General features: G+C 50.5%; 1 protein-coding gene across 2 annotated transcripts in view; it reads left to right on the top strand.

Annotated features, from left to right (window-relative positions):
• Window positions 1–22,402, top strand: part of CNTFR (ciliary neurotrophic factor receptor) — an 841,002-nt gene that overhangs the window by 610,090 nt on the left and 208,510 nt on the right. The gene's annotated exons all lie outside the window — the stretch shown is intronic.

Below are 22,402 nucleotides of genomic sequence, written 5' to 3' on the forward strand. Positions count from 1 at the left end.
TTTGCCCACCAGGCCCGCTTTAGCCACAAAAAGTCGCCGGGGGCCGGATAAGGGTACCACAGCTGGGATGTCCGCTCCAAATAACCAAAGATGAGGGTGGAGCGGCAGCTTAACTTTCAGAACAGCTGAACAGACGGCACAAAGCTTCCTCCAAAAGTGGAGTATCACCGGGCAGTCCCAAAAGCAGTGAAAATATGAGGCCGGGTCCTTAGCGCACTTGGGACACCGGGAGGAGGGCGTTATTTTCATTTGTTTAGCCTGTTGTGGCGTAATGTAACATTGCCAAAGAAACTTATATTGAGACTCCCGCAATACGATATTATCAGACACATTAGACAAATCCTGGAAACATTGCTTGAATTCCGACATTGTGAGTGAGAAAAGATCCCAGGCTGCCCATTTCTCATAAAGGGAGTCTATCTGATGAGGGTCAACTAAACGTAGGGTTTCCTTATAATAGTAAGAGATAGCAGGTTTCCCCTTCCTCCCCACCTGAACAACGTCTCGGAGGCATTGAGCCTCTGGGGTATCTGCGAGCAAGGTTTGTTTAGACTTAATAAAATGTGTAATTTGGTAGTATGCATAAAGGTCCGTGACTGGTAAGTCGAAACGGCTTTGAAGCGAAGCAAAGGAAGAGAGGGTCCCAGCCGGCCCCTCATATAAGTCATAGATGTAGGTAAGGCCTTTGCGTCTCCAGCGCCCAAAAGCACTCACTGTGGACCCAGGGGGGAACATATCGTGTCCGGTGATAGTGAGAGCAGAAGTAAGGATACCCTGCACCCCCCCACGTTTGCATAACAGCTTCCAGGCCTCCCGACAAGTGCGCAAAATAGCCTGTGGTTTGACATGTGCGGGGAGGGCTTGCGTGGGCATTTGTAACAGCGGATTTAAAGAGGGCACTGCGAACCATTCTAAGAGACAGAGATGTGGGGAAAAAGTCCCTAACATAACGTAAACCGCAGGCTAAGTTGTATAAAGACAGGCTGGGACAGCCCAACCCCCCCCACTCCCAAGGGCTGGTGAGAACCGCCATAGGTAAACGAGCTTTTTTGCCGCGCCACAAAAACTTTTGAAGGGCCCTATTAAGTATCTGGTGATCCCGTGTTTTAATCCACAGGGGGGCCATTTGGATAGTGTAGAGCCACTTGGGGAGAATAACCATTTTAAAGAGGTGGACACGGCCCATCAACGACAACGGGAGCGAAGCCCACCCCCGTAACCTATCCGTTGTGTGCTTCAAAAGAGGGTTTATATTAACCTTGTAAAAATCAGGTAAACGCACCGGAATTCGTATGCCGAGATATTTGAGGGTGTCAGACACCCACCGCAGGGGAAAATCCCCCTCCCACGCATCCCGGAGAGTCCCAGTAACATCTAACGCCTCCGACTTATCATGGTTAATGCGCAATCCTGCTATAGAGCCAAAATCTTGCATAAGCTCTAGAATCACTGGGAGAGAATGCTGCGGTTGAGTGACAAACATTAACAAGTCATCGGCAAACGCCGCAATTTTGAAGATGTGGTGGGGCCCACCAAAGCCCTTCACCTGTCTGCATGCATCAAGTTTCCTTAGTAAAGGGTCAATGGACAGTATATACAATAAGGGGGAAAGTGGGCATCCCTGACGAACCCCCCGCCGGATATCCACGGAACCCAACAACCTACCGTTCGTAAAAATATAGGAGGAGGGGTTGTCATATAGGAGCAAAATATAGCGTAAAAAATCCCCACCTATACCAAACCGCTGTAGCACAGAGAACAAGTATGACCACGCCACGCGGTCAAAGGCCTTTTCCGAATCGAATCCGATGGCTAGGGCAGGGATGGCCTGAGTTTGGCAGATAGTCAAAGCAGTGAGTAGCTTGATGATGTTAACCTGAGGTTTACGGCCCCGAATAAAGCCAGTTTGGTGAGGTGAAACCAAATGGGGGAGAAAGACACTTAACCGCAATGCCAGAACCTTAGCCAATATCTTTTGGTCACAATTTAATAGGGATATCGGTCTATAGGAGGAAGGATTGGTCGGGTCCCTACCGGGTTTGGGAAGGACTATAATATGTGCGTCAGTGAAACTAGGGGAAAAACCCTGATTAGCTAGTCCATCCGTAAAATACCGGGTCAGTGGGGTCCCGATGGAAAGAAGAAGTATCTTGTAAAAATCATACGAAAACCCATCTGGCCCAGGAGATCGTCCAGGCGGAGCCGCTGAAATAACCTGTGTTACTTCGTAAGTCTGTAGGGGGCGATTCAAGAAATCGCATTGGGCAGCTGTCAGCGTAGGGAGGTGTAAATCCCCAAAGAAACTGTCCTCGTCTGCCCACCCCACCGAGGGTTCCGCAGCATATAAATCAGTGTAAAACTGCCGGAACACCTCACAGATCTCCGATTCTGTGCTAGCCCGGCCACCAGAAGGGGTATTCAGGGTTGGGATAATGGATTTGGGTTTCTGAGTCCGTACTAAGTTAGCGAGGAGTCTACTAGGTTTGTTCCCATATTGAAAAAGGTGCTGTTGACCTTTTTGAAGATAATGCTTAGTACGGAGGTCCAAGAGGGTGTTCAAACGGCCCAACACACTGTAATAAGTAGCCCTAGTGTCCGTCGTATTGGAGCGAGTTAACGCAGCCTTGGCCTGTTTCAGTTGGGTATCGAGGTGTAGGATGTCCCTGTTTAAGAGTTTGGTGCGGCTATGAACATAAGCTATTATATCGCCGCGAATCACCGCTTTTCCCGCCTCCCAGTATAACTGAGGGTGATTGACATGTTGGCTATTGTGGAGCGCGTAGTCTGCCCACTTGGCTTTCAAGAATTGTTTAAAGTGGATATCGTCTTTAAGGTAAGCAGGGAATCGCCAAAGCCTCGTAGTGCGCGAGGGCGCTGAAGTGGCCAACATAAGGGACACTGGGGCATGGTCAGATACGGCTTGGGTTTCGATAACCGCCGTGGTCACCTGAAAAAATGCCTCTTGAGAAAGAAGGATGTAATCGATACGGGCCATTGACCCGTGGGCTCTCGATATGTGGGTGTAATCCCGTTCAGTAGTATGTAAGCTACGCCACACATCCAGTAACCCCAGGTGATGGCATAAGTAGGCGACCCCCTTCCGTTTCTTTCCCTGGGGCAATGCAGAGGCGGGACTTCTGTCCTGGGCCGGATCATGGACACAATTTAGGTCACCTGCCACGTACAAAGTTCCCCGGGTATTTGCATGAAGTTTGTTAGTCAAATCCTCAAAAAACGAGTGCGTATAATCATTTGGAGCGTACACATTGCATATGGTGACTGGCTTCTGATTCCAGAACCCCTGCAATATAATAAATCGGCCTCCCGGGTCAAAGATGGTATGTGAAACAACAAAGTCCAGTGTCTTACGGATAAGGATAGCTACTCCCGCCTTCCAGTGCACCGCCGGTGCATACACACAAGTGCCCACCCAATCTCTACGGAGTTTTGCGCTCTCAGCGTCTATAAGATGCGTTTCCTGTATACAGGCTATATCAGTCTTTAACCGTTGAAGATGGGACAATACTTTTTTCCTTTTTATCGGTGATCCCAGGCCATTGACATTCCATGAGATAAGTTTAGCCATCTTGAATTGGCCAGGGCAATAAAGAATCGGAAAGGTAGTCTCCCCAAGGGGCAGGAGGGGCCCCCCAGCTCAGCCCCCTCCCACGTACCCCCATGCACTTCCAAAAGTATAAAGCCTCCCCCTGAAATATAGTATGCGCCAACCCAGCAAACGTAGCAACCCCTGTGCAGTCAAAAGAACAACAGGCCGCTTAGACCCCAACAGACAAACCCACTCGGCCTCCCCCCCCCTCCCCCTCATGCCAATAGCTCGCCCGCTGCCTTTCCCCAATAACTCCCCTGCTTCGATTCCCCCCTCCTTGTTCCGCACCCCCCCTGCCCCCCCCTTTCCACCCGCACACACACCCCCAAACCCCCCACACATTCAACCCAACTCCCACAACCAACACCCAGTCCACTAACAGTCCTCCTCGCTCCTGGCGAAGAGGTGGGGTCCATCTGAAATGTACAGACACCTCGTCGCTCCGTCTCGCTGGCATCAGAACTCTGACTCCGAGTCAAGAAGCACGCTCGCACCGGCCCGCTCCACCCCCTGGGCACTTCGTCGGGGGGGTAAGATTAGAAGGTCCTCTGGTAGCCGCGCGCCACCACCGCCTAGCGCGTCTGTCCCACTCAAACACTGGCCAGCAACAGTCGGTCTCGGTGCGTCGTGACTCACTCCGGCTGAGCCAGCGACAGTCTCAACAGAAAAAATTTTTTACTTATTTTAGCTCGAACATGTAGAAGATTTGGCAAACTGTGAACCATATTGGCCAAAAAGGAAATACAGATTACAAACCACCACACTCACGAAAGTGCGCCGCTTACTGGGCCCATCAAGCCCCTGGGCTACCTGTAGCCGAACAGAGGGTCAGGTGGAGAAAATTTTTTGGGCTTCCTCCGGGGTATGAAAGCTCTGAACTGTCCCGTCCAGCCACACTTTCAATAGTGCCGGGAACTGTAGCGCGAACTTATTTCTGTCTACCAATTTGGAACAAATCGGCGAAAATTGACGTCGTAGCTGTGTCACTCGAGCCGAGTAATCTTGGGTAAGACGTATTTTGTGGTTGTGATAAATCAGTTCTTTCTTGGCCCGGAAAGCCAGCCAGATCTTCTGCTGGTGCGCTGCATTTAGTACCTTAGCGATGGCAATTCTCGGGCATTGATCCGTGGTCCTCGGCCCTATTCTATGGGCCCTTTCCACGTGAAATTTGCCCTTAAGGTCCGGGAGCCCCACCGCCTCCGGAAGCCATTCCTCAAGGAAGGGTCCCAACCCCTTCTCATCGACTGCCTCAGGGAGTCCCAGAAACCTCAGGTTCGCCCTCCTTGACCTGTTTTCCAGGTCATCCAGTTTGTCGCGGAGGTCAGTAAGCGCCGCCTCATGTTTCCGGATCGTTGCCTGGGCCGCCGCCATTTCATCCTCTGCCGCCGATATCCGGCCCTCCACATGATCCAGTCTCGGGCTGACCTCCGATAGCACCGCGCTCACCTCCGCCAGTTTCGAGTGGATGCTGGCAAGTTTTTCATCTAAAGTGCCGGCAATAGTCTCCCGCAAGAGCTCGACGGTGAGTGGGAGAGGAGGGCCTGGGTCTGGTTCGCTAGTTACCGCCGCCATCTTAGGTTCCCCCGGCTTGCTCTTATCTTTTTCTTTATCTTTCTTTGTGCTCCTGGAGGCCATCGGAAGCGGAGATCTGTGCATATATCGCACTATCGACATAAGCCGATGCTCTGTGGTGCAAAAAAGTGGTGGTTCGCAACAATTAATAACGGTTTTTACGGTGTGTGAGCAGCGGGGTGGCCGGAGCTGGCGAGAAGCACGTCCTCCTCAGCACATCACCCCACGTGACCCCCCCGCTGGCCGCGTTTTTAACCGGTTATGGTGACGGGGAATGGGCGGATGGGGGAGGAGTCGAGTTGGCCGGATAAATTAACCAGCTAATTCAATATTCCGAGTTAGCCAGCCCGATTTACTGGCCGACTCTGGCCAGGCCAAAGGGCTGCTGTAAGGTTAGCCAATGATATGTAACCGCTAACCTTTAGATAGCCAGGTACATTCAGCAGCACAGCCATACTGCTGAGTATACAGCAATAGTTAACCGGTTAAATAATAACCAGCTAACCAGCAGAGCCGCGTGGCAGCTGAATACGGACCTCCAGATGTGCCAGACTAGCCTACCAAATTCACGCCTTTACCATAAAAGATACACGTCGCAGAGTTTCAGATCTGCAGCCTTTCCACCAGGGACTCTCTGGGCTCATCCCAGGCTCTCTTTTTTTAATTTTTATAAAATTTCCTTTATTGAAATGTATTTATTGATTTTTATATACCGACGTGCGTAAACACACATCACATCGGTTTACAGTTTGCTATCAGATGCACAGTTAAGAACATTTGCGTTTCCAAAAATAAGAAAATAGTCATAAGTACATAAAATTCATAATAAGATCAAAATAAAAGAATAAAAAATTCTTGGATAGAACATTTAAAAAATTACTGGAAACAAGGAGATGTTAAGATAGAAATTATTGTTTCAAATACAAATAACAAAACTCACAGTTCTGGTACACTGGCCAATTTTTCGAAAATAAATAGTACAGTTCTTACAACCTAAACCAGGTGGTACCTGATCCTGGTTTTAAAGCAGTCCACTTTCAGCAAACAAATTATCCTCAAACCTTTACCCGCCCGTTTACTTCTCAAGCAAGGTTGCCACCTGTCTGCTTATTATCTCTTATATCAGGGCGTAGATTTACTATTTCTGCTCTCAACATGAAGAGGTTCACAAACCCCCTTTGTGCATATCCCAGGCCTGCTTGAATCGTGTTACTGTTTTTGCTGTTCCAGGCGTTCTCCATCCTTTAGCTCCTCTAACTGCACTTCCTGCTTCTCTTTCTTTTCCCTGATAATTCTGCCCTTCCTCCTCTTGCCCTGTGTCTTCTGATAGTTTCTGAATGGTAGCCTCTTATATTGGTCCCGTCCCCTGTCCCCTCCCTTTGTTGACCTGCCTTACACATAAATTCGTAGTCTTTCCCTGCTCCCTTTTACCGGTGCTCATAGTTCTTCCGTGCCCGTCGGGTTCCCAATGGGACACTCCCGGCGTGATCACGCATCATCCTGATGTCAGCCCTCCTGAAGTCGAGAACCTTGCTGCTAGAATGGTTCAGTTTAGGTCTGAACCACAAAGTATGAGAGCCTCCATTGAAGCCAGAGCACTGTCTCCATGTGTCAGTAGCAGATCCAGCGTACGGTAGATCCCTTATTGAGTGAGCTCTTCTGCAGATGCATTCTGTCCTTCAGATGTCAGTGGGTCACAGTTTCTTTCTGGGGAGCTCTCGGGCTCCAGTTGGTTTTTCAGTTGTCTTCTAACAACAAAGAAAACTACATGGTCTTTGCCCAAGAGTCCTTCTCTTGCTTACATCTCTGGACTTCTTCCTGTATCTAGGAGGTTCTAGATCCTCTGTCGTTGTCAGGGTTCCCTGATCTGAAACCCTGCTTGTTTTATTTTCTGTGATGCAATGTATGCTTCTTACTGGCACTCGCATCACTCCCCTGCCTTAGGCGCCTCTGTTACGCTTCGGGGTTTTGTATCTCAAGTCTGTTCTATGGTTTTCTTTTTGTAGAATCCAGCTCTTTTCCCATCTAGACCCCTTTACAGGTCGGTTGCCTCACAGGCGGATTCCCGCTTTGTCCTGCTCGGTCAGCCTATAGCTTGGGAATCACCCATGTGTGAGGACTACCATCCTGCTTGTCCTCAGAGAAAGCAGAGTTGCTTACCTTGTAACAGGTGTTCTCCATGGAGAACAGAATGTTGGTCCTCACGAAACCCACCCGCCTCCCCTGGGAGTTGGTTTCTCCCTGTATTAGCTGTGTCATAGACTGAGGGACTCTGCCTAGGGGGCAGGGTGTTGACTACATCTGCACGCGCTCAGTAGGGCATGATGGATAGTTCTAGAATCTTTGGGATCAAAGTTCTGTGCCGGGTTCCATCCCATGTCAGTCATGCGTGAGGACTGACTTTTCTTGTTTTTGTTATAAATTTTAGTTAAGTTATGCATAGAATTAGGGATTATAACTACATGATGTATTTTTTTTCAACCTTTTACTATATTTTATTTAATAATTATGTTTTTATTTTTTTTATTATTTTGTCTTTTTTACACTTTGAAGTTGTGAACCGTTTTGGTCGGATGCCCTCCGTGAAAATCGGTATATAAAACGTTTTAAATAAATAAATAAATAAATAAATCCTGCTGGCCTGGGATGGAAGCCAGCACAGGTTACAGGGAAGCAACTCTGCTTTACTCCCATGTACACAGAAATTCCCTTAAGTTTCCCCCAGGATATCCCACAGTAATTCAGCTTCCCCCGCCTTGCCCTGACCTTCATTGGCTGCTGTTGTGTTCCCATGCCGCCCTCTTCTGTCCCTTCTGAAGAGATAGTAGCCTGGGACGGTCACATCCCAATGCTGATTTCTGGTTTGCTAAGACCGAGTGACAGATATCCCTGGTCCGTTCCCTCCTTCCCTCCCACCCATGGCTATCCACAACCGAAGCAGCAAGAAAAAGGCCGGTGGCGGTAGGACAGCTTCTCCTCTGCACCCCCTCCCGATCTCCTAACTCACCCCCTGCGGCCCTGAAACAGGACGACCACGGGATTTGCAGCTGCTCAAGCCTGTTTCTCCCTCCTCTCCCGCGGGGGTCCCAGCATTGCGCTTTGAGCCACGTGGGTTTCTAAGCGTTGCCAGTCAGGCCCTGCCTGAGATGAGGGCTGAGATGCTGCTCCCCTCCCAAAGCACCAAGCAGGTCAAATCACCAGGATGGCCCTGGGGGGGGGGGGGGGGGGGAGCAAGGGTCCCCTTGGAGTTTGGCCCTTTCGATGACTGGGGTCAGAGTTCCCAGATAAGAATGCTAGGGATAGGGTTCCCAGCTTCCGAGAAATATTAGCATCTGCTTGCCAGCTTTCCCTAGCATTTTACATCCTGGGAATGTGGGAGATAAGTGAATGGCGAGGCTCTGTGCACTCTCTCAGGGCTGGTTGCAAGGGTATTGGGCGCTCGGCGAACCTTACAGCCTCCCCAGCTTTCACCACGCACCCAATTAAAAATTCTGCATTTATAATATGAGATTTTATATGGAAAAAGACATTCAAAGTACAGATTTACAATGTAAACATATCACTTACAACATGGATATTATATTTACAGTGGTGACAATGAGGAAATCCTGCAAAATAAGACGCTTTCAGCCCATAGGCCTATTGAAAAGTGCATTGGGTTTGGGCTCGGCCCTCAGAAAGCCATGAATAAACTGAAGTACAATTAGAAATACAGTAAACATCCCATCCCAAAATGACACTAAATGCCAGCACTCAAACTGTAAGAACCCTATGCATGAAAATGCAACACTGCAAATCTGACACCAAGCCCTAAAACACCAATTTACCCCCTATTAAGAAACCAGAACAAGCCAGGCTGCCTTAGATCCCTACATAGAAACTACACAGTAGCAGAATACCTCACTTCCATCACACGGATCGTCGCCAAATACAGAACAAAATGACAATAAACTATAAACGCACAGAAAGTGTACTGGAAACTGCAAAAAGCCAGATTCTGTATGCAATGTGTCAGTGGGAAAAAAAGAAACATCGCCATTCCTCATAAAACAATAAAATCAGGAAATGTAAAACAATAATAATAAAACCATACTAATAAAAAATTATTTCAAGACAGCTGATGAATAGAATACCATTATATAATTAAATTCTTGTACACATTTTTAAAAAGTTCCCAAAAGCCAATAAAATGTTTCCAAACATCAGATACATTAACATACAATAATCATTATTGGATAAAAAAAATTCCCAGTGTTCCATACATGGGAAGTTATGATTTACTCCATCTCCTCACCTCGAGGAACCTTGTTCTAGTTAACCTGTCTTTCTTAGCTGCCTGTCGTTACCCCCCCTCCCAGTTGAATTTCCTGTTAAAATGTAATTTCCAAACCTAATTTGTTTACTGTAAACCGACATGATGTCCACAACGAATGCCGGTATATAAAAATGTTTAAATAAATAAATAAATTTAGTCATCTTGCAATTATCCTGGATTAGTATAGGAAGGGGAGCTACACACAAACTTTGTCCACTTTCTTTCAGTTACTGTCATGTACTTTCTTTCTTCCTGGTCAGGTTTCTGTCTGCTGTGCTGGCTTCCTGAGCCCCTCTGTCTCTCTGGTGACCAAAACGGGGGAGAGAGAAAGGCAGGAGCGTGAGTGAGGCCACGGGGGTAGGGAGAAAGCGGCTCACACTTTCCAGCACACGTCCGTTCATTTTCGAAACGCTCCCCTACTCACACGCACACACACGCTCGCTTACACTCTGTCGAACTCTCATACCCACACGTGCATACTCGCACTCTCTTTCACGCGCTCACACACACATTCTTCCTCACCCTTTCTCGCACGGGGAGAAACGGAGCAGAGCGCCGGTGGCAGGCACGTATCCTTTCAGCCCCGCAGCCAGGCCTCAGAGGAAGCACAGCAGAATGCGTTGGATCTGCTCACCCGGAGATGGGGCAGCCACACAGGCCTTCATTTCTGTGCACTTTCCTGGCCCAGTTGAGAAGGCCTTGAGGGATAACGGTCAAGGTCAGGGAGACACGAGGTGAAATGCCTGTCACTTCTGCCACTTCTAGGTCTGCCATCTTCCTGTGAAAATATCACTTACAACAACGTGGATGTCATATTCACGTGCAGTGCTGTGGTGACAATGAGGAAACCCTGCAAAAAAAAGACGCTTTGAGCCCATAGGCCTGTTATAACGTGCGTTGGGTTTGGGCTTGGCCCTCAGAAAGCCATGAATAAACTGAAGTACAATTACAAATACAGTAAACATCCCAGATCGTTAATAAGTTAAACAGCACTCCACTATTCATCTCTCTCCACTGAGAAAACTGACAGGAGTCCTACCTCTATTTCCTGCCTTTTAACCAGTTACCAAGCCACAATAGGACACTGCTTGACCTTCTTTTGTTAAATTCCCTGAGGAGTCTCTAGTGAGGGATTTTATTAAATGTGTTCTAAAAATCCAAGTGCACTCTTATCGGCGTGCAAGCAATTCAGAATTACCCCCCTTTACTTCCCTGGACCCCTGTTCTAATCCCGGCTCTGCTAAGGACTTGCTGCGTGACCTCAGACTCGCCACTTTATCTCCCTGTGGGACATGGTTATATTAATGTAGAGGGGCAGAAATCCACAGCTTATTCTTGGGATAAGCAGCTTGGGAATCTCTCTGCCCCAGATACTGGGGACCTGGCTTGGCCACTCTTGGAAACAGGATCCTGGGCTTGATGGACCCTCTGTTTGATCCGGTATGGCAAGACTTATGTTCTTATTAATCTAGCTGTCCTGGTCAGGGGGTTATTATGTTTTCCATTCGTTTTTATGCATCTGCCTCTTTTCTCCGCTTCTTTTCACACCCGTCATGCGTTCGTTCATAGTCTTAAGAATTCCTTTCGGGAGTGGAGTTAGGAGGAAAAGGTAGGCGTGCGTTAGAAACATCGTCGCCCCCGGCTGTCGCAGATTAAGCTGCTTACGCTCGGCTCTGCCTCTGGGTGACGGTGGCCGTTTCTGATGGCGAAGAGCACAGCGGCACCCTGATTTAACCCTTCTCCATGATAACGTGAGGGTTTAGCTAAAAGATGCTATTCAGATGCTTTCGGACAATTAAACTTGCTCGGCGATTAAATAAAGTAATTGAAAAAGGGGGACTGCAACCAGGGGGCCGCTGAGTGATAGCAAGTCTTTTTCTGCCTGAAAGGCTGGAATCGCGTTTTGGTGCTGCTGACGAGGCGATGGCTTCGGCGGAGAATGTGTGTGCGCTCGTTTCCGAGCCGGCAGCTGAGGCGTGCGGGGAGAATAAATGGAAGGAGCTCTTTTCACCGGCAGTGGTGGCTCGTGCCATCTGAGTGCCTTTATTCTGTGCAGCAAGCACTGGAGGGGGTGCGGAGAGATGAAAGCACCGAAGATAAAAAAAAAAAGGCCGCAAGCAGACAAAGCGCAGAAAACAGGACTTTTTTTTTCTTTTTCAAGTGGCTCGGCAGCTGCTTCTCCAGGGCTCTGCCGCATGCCAGAAAGTTTCCTTCGATCGGACGTCGGAGCGATGGGCTGGGTTCCGGCTCTGCGGGATCCGAGGTGGCCCTTGCGAGGCTGCTCCGCGATGTCTCTCTCGTCGCCAGCCCATTCGGCTTCTGCGGAGGGGACATGGGCGAGGAGGAGTCCCCGGGCAGTAAATTCGTCTGATGACAATGACCCCCCACCCCCATTTATTCGATGAAGGTTTGGTGCAGAGCAGACACCTCGCCTCACTGATTGGTCTGTTCCTGCTGTGCAGGAAGCAAGGGCGTAGAAAAGGAGTTTTCTCTAGTAAGTGTGGCTGGGACAGGCCGCAGATCCCAAAACAGTCAGACGGACATGCAGAGGGCCTGCATCTTGCAGAAGGAAATTCTCTTCCTCCAGAGGAAACTGGGGATGTGGGCCAGAGGTACCTCTTGCTGGACATTGAGACATGATGGGACATGAGCCCTCTAGAGCAGCCAACCAACTACCAAAACAAGATGGGGGGAGGGGGCTTCTAAGAACCAGACGATGAGGCAGGCTGAGAAAGGCGTTGAAGGTCCCATCCCAAAAGCTGGGAAAGGCGTGGGAGGTTCCATCCCAAAGGCTGAGAAAGGCGTGGAAGGTCCCATCCCAAAGGCTGGGAAAGGTGTGGGAGGTTCCATCCCAAAAGCTGGGAAAGGCGTGGGAGGTTCCATCCCAGAGGCTGAGAAAGGTGTGGGAGGTCCCATCCCAAAAGCTGGGAAAGGCGTGGGAGGTTCCATCCCAAAGGCTGAGAAAGGCGTGGGGGGTCCCATCCCAAAGGCTGGGAAAGGCGTGGGAGGTCCCATCTCAAAGGCTGAGAAAGGCGTGGGAGGTCCCATCTCAAACACTGGGAAAGGCGTGGAAGGTCCCATCCCAAAGGCTGGGAAAGGCGTAGAAGGTCCCATCTCAAACACTGGGAAAAGCGTGGAAGGTCCCATCCCAAAGACTGGGAAAGGCATGGGAGGTCCCATCCCAAAGGCTGGGAAAGGCGTGGAAGGTCCCATCCCAAAGGCTGAGAAAGGCGTGGAAGGTCCCATCCCAAAGGCTGGGAAAGGCATGGGAGGTCCCATCCCAAAGGCTGGGAAAGGCATGGGAGGTCCCATCCCAAAGGCTGGGAAAGGCGTGGAAGGTCCCATCTCAAAGGCTGAGAAAGGCGTGGGAGGTCCCATCTCAAACACTGGGAAAGGCGTGGAAGGTCCCATCCCAAAGGCTGGGAAAGGCGTGGAAGGTCCCATCTCAAAGGCTGAGAAAGGCGTGGGAGGTCCCATCTCAAACACTGGGAAAGGCGTGGAAGGTCCCATCCCAAAGGCTGAGAAAGGCGTGGAAGGTCCCATCCCAAAGGCTGGGAAAGGCATGGGAGGTCCCATCCCAAAAGCTGGGAAAGGCGTGGAAGGTCCCATCCCAAAGGCTGGGAAAGGCGTAGAAGGTCCCATCTCAAAGGCTGAGAAAGGCGTGGGAGGTCCCATCTCAAACACTGGGAAAGGCGTGGAAGGTCCCATCCCAAAGACTGGGAAAGGCATGGGAGGTCCCATCCCAAAGGCTGGGAAAGGCGTGGAAGGTCCCATCCCAAAGGCTGGGAAAGGCGTGGAAGGTCCCTTCTCAAAGGCTGGGAAAGGCGTGGAAGGTCCCATCCCAGCAGCTGGGAAAGGCTTGGGAGGTCCCTTCTCAAAGGCTGGGAAAGGCGTGAAGGTCCCATCCCAAAGGCTGGGAAAGGCGTGGGAGGTCCCATCTCAAACACTGGGAAAGGCGTGGAAGGTCCCATCCCAAAGACTGGGAAAGGCATGGGAGGTCCCATCCCAAAGGCTGAGAAAGGCGTGGAAGGTCCCATCCCAAAGGCTGGGAAAGGCGTGGAAGGTCCCATCATGTCTCGATGGCACGTGTTCAAGCAGATGAGCTCCTAGAGGACGTGACTCAGTGGGGGCGATGATATGTGTACTTCCTCAATGCTGATTCAGGCCGGAGCAATTTTGGTGGTGAGGTCAGGAAATAACTGAAGCCAGTGGAAGACAGAGAATTGCTTAGAAAAGTGTTTATATTTTTCTTCCTTGTGTTTTTTATGTAAACTGCTTTGGAAAAGGGGGTAATGTAATCCTGTCCCCAGTGACATCGGAAGGCAGGATTTTAGCATTACCCTGCCCCCCCCCCCTGAAAAAAAAATCATATGGATTCTTAATCTCAGCCAGAAGGCCAAGAAGGGACCATCCACAGCTCGTGGCTCAGACCTTGCAGATGGATCTCAGTCGAAAGACCAAGAAAGGATTTTTTCCTCCCCCAGTCAGCAGTGAGGGGGGCTGCCTGCATGACCAGTGAGGAGCACTGAAGGCAATGTGTTGTGTTTGGCGGCCCACGGCCTCCTGCGAGCCGCCATACTCACCTCGGCGTTCCCTGACACCGGGGAAGACCCCCCGTGGAGCAGGAATTTAGAATACCGGCTTCCCTTCTGGTGGCGCGGCTGCCGCCATGATCTCACCGCTCCTAACGCGCTGCTTCCCTTGGTGCCTGCACGCGCCGATCCTGCCTATCTTAAAGGGCCAGTGGTGGGAAAAGGCGGCCTGACGCCCCTTGATGACATCATCAGCTCCAGGCCTATTTAGGCTGGCTTTTGCCTCTAGCCCACGCCTTGGCAATAGGTCAACTGGTTGTCTTCTGAGTAGCGGTTTGCCAGTTCCTGAGTTCCTGTCATCTGTGGTCCTCACCTTCCTTCTCCTTTTCCTTCGGATTGATCCTGGCTTGACACTGGACTGGACACTGACCTTGCGCTTCTCGCCGCCTGCCTCGACCATTGCTCAGGTTCTGGCCTCAAGCTTTGCTGCCTGCCCCTGACCTCAGCCTGTGTCCCTAGTCTGGCTTAGCTTCTCCGTACCCCCAGCTGCTCCTCAGCTGGCCCTTCAACTTCAACTTGCTAGCCACAGCCATATCCAGCATAACTCTCTGCTTCTACGGCAGGGGAGGAAGTCTGATACTTCGTGCAAATCCAGCATAGCTCTCTGCTTCAATGGCAGGGGGAATGAAGAAAAGTGGATCTATATACAGACAACAACCAACAGGGACTGAGTCGCATAGTCTGGGTAGACAAATGGGCATGGGTGTAGCTTGCTTATTGCGGCGGTTATTACCCATAACTAATTTAAGCTATATATTACACTTAGATGCAGCTCCAACACTGCTCCTTTCATTAATGGTGGGGGTGGAAGGGAAATAGAACCAAAGGGTTACTAAGAGCCAAGAGTAACAGATAAGTATGAGAAAAAAAAAAGTGCGAAGCTTGCTGGGCAGACTGGATGGGCTGTTTGGTCTTCTTCTGCCGTCATTTCTATGTTTCTATGTTTCTTGACCACCTGGTCTTCTCTCTTCGCAGAGGCCCCACCTAAGACCAGCCGGCCCCAGCACCCGAGGGCTCGACCTAAGGGAATCGTGGGCCGGTGTTGGTGAAGCTCCAGCAGGGCCTCTGCGTCCACCAGCTCTGCCTACTGATAATGGGCACCTGTGGGGCTCCTCACTACAGGTAGTGCCAACTCCCCCTCGGTCCAGGGATCCGCCAGCGTAACAGAATGCGGCTTTTGGTGTCTGCTCTTTTTGCTGTCCTCTCAGTTCCTGCGTGCCACGGGCAAGCTGAAGGTCATTTTCCGCAGTTAACTCTTGGCACTGATGGGATTAGCTGAACAGCTGACTGCAGGTCATGCAGCACACATCCATCACTCTGTACCATTTTAACACACCATAGCATGGCACCTGCATGCTTCAGGCGGCAAAGGTCCTAGTTTTTCCACCCACTCCCTTCCTCGTTTCCCTTCGTCTATGTGAATCCCTTTCTCCAAGAGTATCTCACGGTGTCAGCGCCTGCTTTTATCTATCAGTCTATCACGTATCCTTCAGCAAATATCCGTCAGCCTTTATATCCGGCCTGTGGCGTGAGTCTGTCTTCTGTCTCCCCGTCAGCAGTTACAGTGTTTGTCTGTCCGTCAATCCGTCGTGTCATCTCTCTTTTCCTTCTCAGCACCTGGAAGCCTGTGCGTCTGTATGTTCGTCCCCAATGATCCTAGCCACACCAGACTTTGAAGCTGCATTAGTGCTGTGTGCAGTTTCTTGTTCTGTATGAACCAAGCTCATTGTGCACAGATCTCTCCCCTGGGTGCCTGGCTCCCTCCTGCTTGCAGGTGGGTCTTTCTCTCTCTCTCTTCCCTCAGCTGTGTTTATTTGCCATTTCTTTTTTACTTTGGATGGGAGGGTGGCGCCTGGAATTGAATGCTGCATGCCTGCCATGTGTGCACGGGGTTGATAACCAGATCCGGTCTCCCCCCCAAACCCTACTCCTGATCCCACCCCATGAAAACACATGGGGTGCGTTTTAAAGCAAAGACTTTCAAGTCTCTGCTCCTTGCACCATTTGGTTTTCATATGAAGTTGCTGTTGTCGGTGATTTCTTCCTCGGAGCCCAGCATAGCTGACAGGGGGGGGGGTAAATGTCGCCCCCACCAAAGATCTGGGGTCAGCAGAGCGCTTCTCCTTTCCATCTGCCCCTGCACACACACAAAATCATACACACGCTTCCCCCTTACAAAACCTCCTCTCCCTCACACACACTTTTTTTATTTATATGCCGACATTCAATCTCAATTGAGATATCACACCGGTTTACATTCAGGTACTGTAGGTATTTCCCTATCCCCAGAGGGCTTACAATCTAACGGCTCGATACAGTAAGGCCGCGGTAAAAACAGTGCGGCAGTGTCAGGCGCACCCTTCCTCCCCGCACCCACAGTTCTCTTCACTAACTCCCCGATACTCTCTTCTAATCGCATGCAAATGCATGCCGCGGCTGTGAAGCGTTAGGGAAGGGTTATGCCCGCGTAACCCATTTTACTGTATAGGCGCTTAATACAGCGCCTATACAGTAACCTGGGTGCGCTGGTACCTGTCATTTCAAATGACATTTGAAATGACAGGTACCAGGAAGTGTAAAAAAGTGTAAAAAACAAAAAACCTGTGTGTTATATAAAAAAATAAAACAATTTTAAATACCTGTCGGAGGGCCGTGGGTCCCGGTGGGCGGCGGGCAGCCATCAGCGGCATCCGGTAGTCCCTTCTCCCTTCCTCCCTCCCTCCCCTGCCTGGATGAGCACCAAAATCGCACGGGCGGGTCGGCATTGGGGGGGGGGGGGGCGGCAACGGGGGGGCGGCAGCAGGATCCGGGAGCGGCGGGTAGGCAGCAGCGGGGTCCGGGGGGGCAGCGGCAGCAGGATCCAGGGGCGGCAGCGAGATCCGGGGAGCGAGTAGCGGCAGCATGTTCGATCGGGCAGGCAGGTAGGTGGCAAAATAACGATGGCCGCCTGCACGGGAAAATCGTGCAATTGGCCGCTGAAGACGTGACGTCACGACGTTTGGCGTCACGGGGTGTGACGTCACGTCTTCAGCGGCCAATTGCAGCTTTCCCCCGTGCAGGCGGCCATCGTTATTTTGCCACCTACCTGCCTGCCCGATTGAACACGCTGCCGCTACTCGCCCCCCGGATCTCGCTGCCGCCCCTGGATCCTGCTGCCGCTGCCCCCCCCCCCCCCCCCCCGGACCCCACTGCTGCCTACCCGCCGCTCCCGGATCCTGCTGCCGACCCGCCTGTGCGATTTTGGCGCTCATCCAGGCAGGGGAGGGAGGGAGGAAGGGAGAAGGGACTACCGGATGCCGCTGATGGCCGCCCACCGGCCGCCTGGACCCACGGCCCTCCGACAGGTATTTAAAATTGTTTTATTTTTTTATATAACACACAGGTTTTTTGTTTTTTACACTTTTTACACTTACCGTAGCAGGCCCGAGCCTTGCTACTTTTTCGTTTGTTTTTTTTTTTGCTTCGGGAGGAGGGGACCGGACGGGGCTGCAGGAGACCGGACGGGACCAGGGCGGGTAAGCAATGTTTTTACCCTACACTACACTACACTAACTCCTACTAGGGGGAGGCGGTAAACTAGCAGGTTAAGGCCGCGGCAGAACAGCGGGTTACGGAGGAGATAATATCAGCGCCCGTTACAGTATCGCAGGGGAATAGCTAATTCCTTCATTATACAGCTTTTTCGTTCATTTACATGCTGGGTGCGGAAAGGGTTTAGGAAAGGTTTTAGGAAGCGCTAGGGACGCGTGAAACTGGAGACTGTATCGCTGGATGGCCTTACTCGTCTGTATTGTGCGCTCCCAGCACGTTACAGACGGGGAATCTTTAACTCAACGTTACTGTATCGACCTGTAAGTTTGATACCTAAGGCAATGGAGGGTAAAGTGACTTGCCCAGGGTCACAAGGAGCAACAGCGGGACTCAAACCCTGGTCTTCTGGTTCATAGTCCACTGCCCTAACCACTAGGCTATTCCTCCTCCCTTATTGTTCCCTCCCAGATACATATGCATTACACATACACTCCCCTCCCTCAGATAACCTCTTCCTGCACATCCCGCATTCCCCACTCCAGACAAGGTTTTCATGCACACCTCCAAACACACACCCCTCATGCACACACACACACCCCTCATGCACTCACACACACACACACACACACACACACACTCACACACACACACACCCCTCATGCACTCACACACATGCACACACCCCTCATGCACACACTCTCACACACACACCACTCATGCACACACTCACACACACACACTCACACACACATGCACACACCCCTCATGCACACACTCTCACACACACACACACCCCTCATGCACACACTCACACACACACACACTCCTCATGCACACACACACACACACACCTCTCATGCACACATTCTCACACACATATACACCCCTCATGCACACACTCTCACACACTCACACACACACACACCCTCATGCACACACGCACACACACACCCCTCATGCACACACTCACACACACCCCCTCATGCACACACTCTCACACACATACATACACCCCCCCTCATGCACACACGCACACACACCCCTCATGCACACACACTCCTCATGCACACACTCTCACACACACACACACCCCTCATGCACACACTCTCACACACTCACACCCCTCATGCACACACTCTCATACAAACACACACACCCCTCATGCACACACTCTCACACACATACACACACACACTCTTCATGCACACACTCACACCCCCCCTCATGCACACACACAAACACACCCCTCATGCACATGCTCCTCTCCTCCCCCAGTACTTCCTGTCATAGACAGAGGCACACACGGTACGTAGACAGTAGGATGTGCAGAGGCAAAATGTTTCGTTTGGTTTGTTTACTCATTTTGTAGGTCATCTCCATTCATTTCATTAGTTTCAAATGAAAAAAAAAAGTTGTTTATTCCTTTCATTTGTTTCCCATTAAAGCTAATAGAGGAAGCAATGCAGCCTATTTTGAGCTTCAAAAGTGGGGTTTTTAAATCATTTCTAATGAAACTTGTGTGTAGAGAGCATCAGAAGGGGAGAGAGAACTCCAAGGCACCAAAAGAGTGGCAAAGTGGTACCAAACGTGACACTGCATAGCTTAAGGTATGGTAAACGTGCTCCTGGTGGATTTGCAGCTGCTGCGGACACAGGGCAGAGGGGCTGCGGGCCTGCCTCCTGACCGGAGGAGACTGCACGCAGTGGGATCAGCTTGGGGGAAAGGCTTCCCATTTCAACCCCTTTTCCGCTGGCTTTTGTTTTGAGTAGCAGAGGAGGTCCCCCAGGCTTTTTCGTACGTTGCTGCAACATATGAGAGGCAGCTACAAAACTAGGGGTTATGAGACGAATCTCCCAGGGGGGGAGACTCAAACACAAGGTCAGGAAATATTTCTTCATGGAAAGGGTGGTGGGTACAAGGAATGCCCTCCTGGACGAGGTGGTGAAGATGAGAATGATAATAGAATTTAAAAGGGTGTGGGACAAACACAGACGATCCCTGCTGGCTAGAGAATGGAAATGAATAAATGTAGCAACTCTGCTATTTCATCTAAAGTTTACATGTTTGCGTGAGCTAGCCTGCACGGAGCGGCAGTTGCTATTACACTTAACAGAAGGCTTGAGGTACCCTGCATGGAGCGGCAGTTACTATTACCCTTAACAGAAGGCATGGGGTAGACTGCATGGAGCGGCAGTTACTATTACACTTAACAGAAGGCTTGGGGTAGCCTGCACGGAGCGGCAGTTGCTATTACACTTAACAGAAGGCTTGAGGTAGCCTGCACGGAGCGGCAGTTGCTATTACACTTAACAGAAGGCTTGGGGTAGCCTGCACGGAGCGGCAGTTGCTATTACACTTAACAGAAGGCTTGGGGTAGCCTGCACGGAGCAGCAGTTGCTATTACACTTAACAGAAGGCTTGAGGTACCCTGCACGGAGCGGCAGTTGCTATTACACTTAACAGAAGGCTTGGGGTAGCCTGCACGGAGCGGCAGTTGCTATTACACTTAACAGAAGGCTTGGGGTAGCCTGCACGGAGCGGCAGTTGCTATTACACTTAACAGAAGGCTTGAGGTAGCCTGCATGGAGCGGCAGTTGCTACTACCCTTAACAGAAGGCTTGGGGTAGTCTGCATGGAGCGGCAGTTGCTATTACACTTAACAGAAGGCTTGAGGTAGCCTGCATGGAGTGGCAGTTGCTATTACACTTAACAAAAGGCTTGGGGTAGCCTGCACGGAGCGGCAGTTGCTATTACACTTAACAGAAGGCTTGAGGTACCCTGCATGGAGCGGCAGTTACTATTACCCTTAACAGAAGGCATGGGGTAGACTGCATGGAGCGGCAGTTACTATTACACTTAACAGAAGGCTTGGGGTAGCCTGCACGGAGCGGCAGTTGCTATTACACTTAACAGAAGGCTTGAGGTAGCCTGCACGGAGCGGCAGTTGCTATTACACTTAACAGAAGGCTTGGGGTAGCCTGCACGGAGCGGCAGTTGCTATTACACTTAACAGAAGGCTTGGGGTAGCCTGCACGGAGCAGCAGTTGCTATTACACTTAACAGAAGGCTTGAGGTACCCTGCATGGAGCGGCAGTTGCTATTACACTTAACAGAAGGCTTGGGGTAGCCTGCACGGAGCGGCAGTTGCTATTACACTTAACAGAAGGCTTGGGGTAGCCTGCACGGAGCGGCAGTTGCTATTACACTTAACAGAAGGCTTGAGGTAGCCTGCATGGAGCGGCAGTTGCTACTACCCTTAACAGAAGGCTTGGGGTAGTCTGCATGGAGCGGCAGTTGCTATTACACTTAACAGAAGGCTTGAGGTAGCCTGCATGGAGTGGCAGTTGCTATTACACTTAACAAAAGGCTTGGGGTAGCCTGCATGGAGCGGCAGTTGCTATTACACTTAACAGAAGGCTTGGGGTAGCCTGCATGGAGCGGCAGTTGCTACTACCCTTAACAGAAGGCTTGGGATAGCCTGCATGGAGCAGCAGTTGCTATTACACTTAACAGAAGGCTTGAGGTAGCCTGCACAGAGCGGCAGTTGCTATTACACTTAACAGAAGGCTTGGGGTAGCCTGCACGGAGCGGCAGTTGCTACTACCCTTAACAGAAGGCTTGGGGTAGCCTGCACGGAGCGGCAGTTGCTATTACACTTAACAGAAGGCTTGAGGTAGCATGCACGGAGCGGCAGTTGCTATTACACTTAACAGAAGGCTTGGGGTAGCCTGCATGGAGTGGCAGTTGCTACTACCCTTAACAGAAGGCTTGGGGTAGCCTGCATGGAGCGGCAGTTGCTATTACACTTAACAGAAGGCTTGGGGTAGCCTGCATGGAGCGGCAGTTGCTACTACCCTTAAAAGAAGGCTTGGGGTAGCCTGCATTGAGCGGCAGTTGCTACTACCCTTAACAGAAGGTTTGGGGTAGCCTGCATGGAGCGGCAGTTGCTACTACCCTTAACAGAAGGCTTGGGGTAGCCCGCATGGAGCGGCAGTTGCTACTATCCTTAAAAGAAGGCTTGGGATAGCCTGCATGGAGCGGCAGTTGCTACTACCCTTAACAGAAGGCTTGGGGTAGCCTGCATGGAGCAGCAGTTGCTACTACCCTTAACAGAAGGCTTGAGGTAGCGTGCATGGAGCGGCAGTTGCTACTATCCTTAACAGAAGGCTTGGGGTAGCCTGCATGGAGCGGCAGTTGCTATTACTCTTAAAAGAAGGCTTGGGGTAGCCTGCATGGAGCGGCAGTTGCTACTCCCCTTAACAGAAGGCTTGGGGTAGCCTGCTTGGAGCGGCAGTTGCTACTATCCTTAACAGAAGGCTTGGGGTAGCCTGCATGGAGCAGCAGTTGCTATTACCCTTAACAGAAGGCTTGAGGTAGCCTGCATGGAGTGACAGTTGCTACTACCCTTAACAGAAGGCTTGAGGTAGCCTGCATGGAGCAGCAGTTGCCACTACCCTTAACAGAAGGCATGGGGGTAGCCTGCACAGAGCAGCAGTTGCTACTACCCTTAAAAAAAATTTTAAAACTTGCTGGGCAGACTAGATGGACCATTTTAGTTTTTATGTGCTGTCATCCACTATATTACTATGTAACACTAGAATTTGCTGTCAGTGCAGTTGAGAGAAGAGCAGGACTGGAAAGTGTTAGGAAACTGATCATGGCAATGTATTTTAAAGAAGCATTTGGTTAATGTGTTTCAGTTTTATTTATGTTTTATATTTTCTTGTGTTTTTCTTTTTATGTTTATGATTGTTAGATTGTAATCTGCTCTGGATTACATTTTTT

This window comes from Rhinatrema bivittatum, chromosome 1 (genome assembly GCF_901001135.1).
Source record: "Rhinatrema bivittatum chromosome 1, aRhiBiv1.1, whole genome shotgun sequence".
In the NCBI taxonomy this organism is placed as follows: domain Eukaryota; kingdom Metazoa; phylum Chordata; class Amphibia; order Gymnophiona; family Rhinatrematidae; genus Rhinatrema; species Rhinatrema bivittatum.